Source organism: Ambystoma mexicanum, chromosome 5q (genome assembly GCF_040938575.1).
Source record: "Ambystoma mexicanum isolate Mex_15411 chromosome 5q, UKY_AmexF1_1, whole genome shotgun sequence".
Lineage (NCBI taxonomy): Eukaryota > Metazoa > Chordata > Amphibia > Caudata > Ambystomatidae > Ambystoma > Ambystoma mexicanum.
This window is the reverse complement of record NC_090933.1, coordinates 1,326,179,865-1,326,186,913: the sequence shown is the minus strand read 5'-3', so window position 1 is coordinate 1,326,186,913 and position 7,049 is coordinate 1,326,179,865.

Below are 7,049 nucleotides of genomic sequence, written 5' to 3'. Positions count from 1 at the left end.
CCCTTGCATCGTCGCATCTTTAAACAATTGTGTATAAGCGCGTTTTAAATGCCATATCATATCATATCATTAAACTGAAAGCTTGAATGTATTTGGCTGGCGAGGGAGCCGATGAGAAACAATGTAACTGAGCAGTGTCATGTGAGAAGGCGCCTTGTTAAACACTTCTTGAAGGATAACAGAACAGTGAATAATGAGAGCGAAATGTGTTGAAAGCCATTGAAGGAAAGGGTGCGAGGGAAAGAGCGTGCAGAGATCCCGAACAGCTAATGTGAAAGTGAACTGATATTTTTGTGAAATGAAGAAGAGAGTGGCAGAGGGCTGTGTTATGATGTATGTACTCTTGTGCTGAAAGAAGTACTCCAGAGCCACAGGTAGGGAACAAGCTTCTTTACTAGGTTCCGGGTTACAAGATGACACAAGAGGTAAGTTCATGGGTAAGTGAGTAGAAGGTACAAGAAAGATACATACGAAGACATCCACCAGCCTCCACTCTCACAGGCAGCTCACTCTAACGGAATCTCATGGAAGACACACAGGACACTCACACCATAACATTCCACAGCTAACATTCCACCAGGCATTCCATCCATCAGGCATTCCACCAGGCATTCCACCAGGCAAGCATCCACACAGGGCCAGAGCAGAGACACAGGACATAACAGCCCATTCAGTGAAATCAAGTACAAGAAGCACAGACATTGAGAAGTCAACCCTACTGTCAGGGTGGTCATGCATAGGGGTAAGAATACTGTGTGCTTGCGAAGGTCTCCGACAGGTGAACATTGTGAAAGAGAAGTACAAAGGTTGTGGAAGGGAGTTCGCTGCAAGCTCTATGAAGTGGAACTGTTTAGCTGGACAGTGTTTCAGCCATGTTCAAGTGTTTGAAGACAGGCAAGGGCTGCCTGTGAAAGGCTGCCTATCCTAAGAGAACTATCCAAAGACAACTAGAATCCGGACTGGGGAAATTTAAAATGGTGTTTACCAATTCTTCCTTGGGTTTTATGCCTTTGTCAGAAATGTCATGTCCTAAATACTGTATATTCAATCTATTGAATTTACAGTTCTTCCCTACTAAGAGTTAGACCAGCATCATGAAAAATATTTAAAACCTTACACATTCGTTTCCATAGACTAAAACACCATCCTGAAATCAAAGTACACCATGCATATTATGGAATAAATTGTACATCACACACTGAAATAGGGCTGCTGCAGAAATTAACCCAAACAGCATCCTTTTGCAAACCTTCAGTAGTAATAAAAGCTGTAACATGTTTTGATCTGGGATGCAACACGATCTGATGGTATGCTGATTTGAGGTCTAATGTACTCATTATCTTGGCATCTCTTACAGTCCCTAGCATTTCTGCTATATTTGGCAGAGGATGTCAGTCTGGAATTATGCATTTATTAACCAACCTGAGATCAATGCACAACCTGAGTTTTCCATTGGGTTTATGCACTATAACCAATGACGACACCCATTCGGAAGATGCAACTCTTTCAATGACTCCTTGTTGTTCCATTTTCTCTAGTTCTTCCTTTACATCTCCTTTGATTGCTAACGGAACAGGTCTGACCTTGTGCACAACCGGAACAGCGTTACTTCTCATGAGGATTTCATGCCAAAAGTTCTTCAAACTACCCAGTTCATCTCGGAACACAGGATGATGTTCACATTGTTCAGATTGCGTTTCCTGATCTACTGAATACACCATATCCTCAGCACTAGGATCTAGCTTTATTTTTAATATTCTCTGGTGAGACCAGCTTAATAAAGGATTCATTCCTTTCTTGGAGACATACTTTTCCCTTAGCTGTTCTGTCTTTGAACGTCATGGTCGACCAAAACCAACCTTCTAACTCACTCTGTTTGCCCCCATATGCAACAGGCTTCACATCAATGGCCTTCAGAACAATATCTCCTTCAAAGTGTCTTTCGAAAATTATTCTTGGCAACAAAGGGTACTTAGGACCAGAGTCAATGAACATCTTAATTGTTGAGTTGCCAACTTGTATATCCGCCATGGGTTTTTCAAGATCAGCATCTTGGTCTCTATTGTATTGATTTACGAATATTCAATAATAAAGGTACATTGTTATGTTATGTTATATGAATTTCTAAAGCGCACGTTCACCCGGAGGTATCTTGGCGCTGGAGTAGGCAGAAGGGTGCAGCAGCAAAAGACTAGAACAGAAAGGTCTTAAGGTCACGGCGAAAGACCAGATGGTTTGCTGGAAGGTAAGGCTGTTCCAAGTTATAGCGGCCATCACAGAAAAAGCGCGATCGCCCATCCGGGACAGCCTAACTCGCGGAACAGCGAACAATAGAGCCGACTGAGAGCACAGGGGCCGGGATGGCACATAACAGGAAAAACTTTCCTGTATGTATTCGGCGGCTTGATTGTAGAAGGCGCAGTGTACCAGGCAAAAAGATTTTAAAAGAATGTGCTTCTCAATCGGGAGTCAATGTAGAGCTGTCTGAGCAAGGAAGTCATGTGAGCACGGGAGGAGGGCGAATCACCGCCCTCACTGCAGAGTTTTGGAGCAGTTGGAGGCGTTTAGTGAGGTAGCTCGGCTGACCCAGGTAAAGAGAGTTACAGTAATCTGTGGTGCTCAGAACCAGGGCATTCCTGGACTTCCTCACATAGCTCTTCAATGCAGTCTATAATTTCTACTTTCGTTTTGCAACAATTTGTCAAATTACCTTTTCTATTACATCTTCTGCAAATTTCCTTTAGCGCAGGACATTTTTCACTACTGGCAATATGACCAGGGCTACCACATCTGGCCCTTCTTTTCCTCTCATAACTTTGATCGTTTTTACTAAATTGCCTCCTTTTCATTGTGTTTTTATTTTGTACAGCCAACACTTCTGGCAAATTGGATACTTCTAATGTGTTATCTGTACCTTCCCTCTTCTCAAGTTCTTTCACACATATGTGTATGTTCTACTTCCTTTGCTATTCTCAGTACTTGAGACGCATGGCTAATCTTCACAATTCTATGTAATGTGACGCATGGCTAATCTTCACAATTCTATCTAATGTGACGCATGGCTAATCTCCACAATTCTATCTAATGTGATGCATGGCTAATCATTGCAATGTTTTCTAAGTGAGACGCATGGCTAATCTTCACAATTCCATCTCATGTGACGCATGGCTAATCTTCACAAAAATTCGATTTAATGTGATGCATGGTTAATCCTCACAATTTGATTTAATGTGATGCATGGCTAATCCTCAAAATTCAATTTAATGTGATGCATGGCTAACCCTCACAATTCGTTTTAATGTGATGCATGGCTAGTCTCCACAAATCCATCTAATTGTAATGCATGGCTAATCTTCACAATTCTTTCTAAGCAAGATGCATGGCTAATCTTCACAATTCCATCTCAAGTGATGCATGGCTAATCCTCACAATTTGAGTTAATGTGATGCATGGCTAATCCTCACAATTCGTTTTAATGTGACACATGGCTAGTCTTCAGAAATCTAAATGTAATTCATGGCTCAGCCGGTCGGGTGGGGCACTTATCTACAGCCATGAGAAGGTGTCCAAGATCACCATGTCACCATGGCATGTGTAATGCAGCACAATATGTGCATCCGTCGGAACGTACCCCTGCCCCCTGACATGGAACTTCTACCACCTGATGATGATGAAAGGCAGGAGGAGGAAGAAGTGGCAGGACAGCATCACGGTGCCGATGCACAGGAGGGACGTGACGTGCGGCAATCATTGATTGGACAATATTTCTGACACACAAGTCAGCAGAGGGTGTGAGGATGTCAGAACATCGGGCACTGGGTGTGGGGATACATGTACACTATGCACTGTGGAACATTAAATAACACATGCGCAATGATGAATGTCCACTCTGGTGTTTTTTGATGAACAACTGGTGTATTGAATAAGAAGGTTCAAACGTGAAAAACAAACCCTCCACCACCCTCCCCCCTCCCACTCCACCCACAACTCCCAAACACACCCTCACCCCCTCCCCCCACAACTCCCAAACACACCCTCACCCCCCTACCTCTTCCCCCACATCTCCCAAACACACCCACAACCCCTGCCCCTCCCCCCACAACTCCCAAAAACACCCTCACCACCCTCCACCTCCCACTACAACAACCCCACACTAGTCCCATAAGGACATCGTAGGCCACATGTGTATGTCAGCATTGTCACTGTGCGCTCCCAGAGCCAGGGGGATCCATGTCCTGGCGGCGCAATGTACTTTGGGAGCGACGGAGCGGGCTGGTCTGGGTGGAGGAGCATTGAGAAGGTGCGTCCTCCTGCTGGGGCTGTCGTGCAGGAGGTGCAGCCTCCAGGGCATTTGCTATCCGGCCAAGGACCTCGCAGAGCCGGTTTGTGCTGGCTGTAATGACCTCGCTCAGTGCCTGCAGTTCATTCCGCCACTCCTCCCTGGCCTGCCGATTGTCTTGCATGAACTCATTTATGAGGCCTGTCAGCTGCTAAGCCCGCTCTGCATCAATGGCTGATGTGGTTGATGTGGTTGGCCCGCTGGGAATCGGGCTCACATGTCTTTCTGGTGCTTCACTGAGGGGACTGGCCACAGGACTGGCATGTTCCAGTGTTGCTCCTTGCCCTGTAAGCCCAGGTGTATCACTCTCACCAGAGTCACTATGAGACCTGGGGGTTGGTTTGGCCATCAGGGGTGTGGACAATCTCATAAGTGTCCTCCTCAGTTGCTCCGCATAGGGATGAGGAGCTGTCCGGAACATCGAGGGGGCACGTGGCTGCAATCTCCCCAGCCACACTAGACTCCTCAGAGTGCGGCGTAGGGCAGGTGTCTGCCGCAAGTGCTGGGTGGGGTAGGGGTTGGGGTGCGGGTTGCGCACTCTCCACAGGCCTTGCTGGAGCCGGTGGTGTGGCTTGAGGTGTTTTCCTGCTCGCAGGTAGACGGCAGGCCCTGACTTGGCCCCTGGATATGCTGGCCCGGTTGCTTGCCTGGTCCTCGCTGTCATGCTCGCTGCCTCTGGGGGTGGAAGAGAGGGACGACATGAGTGATGATTTGAGAGTCAGCATTTGGACATGCCTACGATATCACAATCAGATTCTAGTGTGTTGTAGGCATTTGGGTGGTGAACGGCACATTGATCTATGCTTGGATGGTAAATGCATGCATATGTCTATGTCACTCATGTTGGCCAGGTACTGTGCTGGCTCACCTGCACACTGTTTACTGGAATTGTGATTCCTCTGGTGTTTTTTGCTCAGGATTGTGATTCCTCTGGTGCTTTTGGCACAGGATTGTAATTCTTCTGGTGTTTTCTGTTGTTGCATGGGGTAGTGATTCCTCTGGTGTTTTTTGCATGGGAGTCTGCATTACCTCCATATGGCAGTTCCTTATCCCAGTGCTTTCTCGTGAAGGTGCTCCACCTACCGACAGAACCCATACCAAAAAATGTTTTATTCTCCTGCCTCATTCAGGGCTTAAAAACATTGACCGACCCAGAATCCACCTGTTTTCCTATTGGAGTCAGAAAGGTCATTATGGGTTCCTAGTCATGGGGAATGTGAACCTGTCATGGTGGAGGGAAAGAGGCGAGAATTTGAGGAAATGTGCTGGTGGTGATGACCTGAGTTTTGGAGAAATTGAGTATCAGGGGGTAAATTGTCGCACACTGGGGAATTTTAGACAGGTCATCAGTGCTGTGGGAAGAACGCTCTGGTTAAAGGAGGGAAAGAGAAAAGTATTTGGATAAGAACTGGTACGAGAACCCATAGCAGGAGAAGTGCTTGCTTAGGAGCTGGAAGTAAAGAGTAACTTGTAGAGGTCAAAGAACAGACACTTGCGCAACTCCTCTGATAGCGGGGATCAAGAGGATGCTGTGGAACGCAAGGAGGAGAAAAACAGGCATTTCAGTAAGTAGGTAGCAATACAGGATTGGACACTACCCTGCAAGCCAAAGTGCTACAGTCCAAAAAGAAGAAGAAGTTGGCAACAGTGCAGAAGGCATCAGAAAACCAAGAAAAGGGTGAGTGTGGTGAGGAGGTTTGAAGCATTGGCGAGTGCTGTTTCACTGTGGAATTCAAATGGGATTTGGGCCTCTGTTAATGTGTTTGGGTGCTGTTGAGTCCATGCATCCTGATTCATGACGATGCTGCTGGGCACCATGTGCTCATGAAATCTGAAATAGTTGAGAAGTGAGACATGACGTGTTAAGCAGCGTTGATGGCATCAGCTGTTATGTTTACCCCCCCCCACTTCATCAGAAGTAGTGACTGAGTAGAGCAGCGGGCACCCTATTGTAGGTTAGGAAGATTGCAGTGAACCGGAAGATGTTGAACACATGAGACCAGTGGGTGCAAGGAAGGGGTGTCTGCACCTTAAGCGATCTTGGGTGAAAATGGATAGAAGGAAGCACGGGAAGTGTCAGCAGACCAAATGACGAGTGCTGTTCCTGCTAAAGTAGTGAGGGAAAGAAGATATTGGAGGAAATGAGAAGGGGGGGTGTAAGGGTGTTGGGGAGGGTGCCACTGATCTTTGGTGAAGCAGACAGTCATCAAGAATAGAATAGTAGAGCACAGACAATTTAGGTGGCAAGAATGGACTGGGGGACCTTGATAATTTGCAAAGCTGGGAGCAGAAGGAGTAACATTGACCATTGGAGTGTTTACCACCAAATGAACTCAGCAGGTTGCAGAACATTGAAAAGCACAAATGAAGTCTGGGATTTCATTACCATCATATCACAGGGTCCCAAGCAGTTAGCCGGATACACTTGCGTTTTTATAGAAAACTGTATTAATTTCCAGTGACTTGGGACGGCATCATGAAGCAAGACACAGACAACAGACTTAAAGTTCAAACAAAATATATTTATTAACTTAAATGTCAGGATGGTCAAAGGCCTAACTTGCTAAGATGGGATGTCCATATCTGAACGCAACTAAGGAAAGTCGGACCCAGAGTTCAACTTAAAAGTCTGTCTGTGTCCCAAACCTATGCTTGCCCGCACAACTAAAGCTAAACCTTGTGTAGGGATATCAATAAATAAAGAAATGGT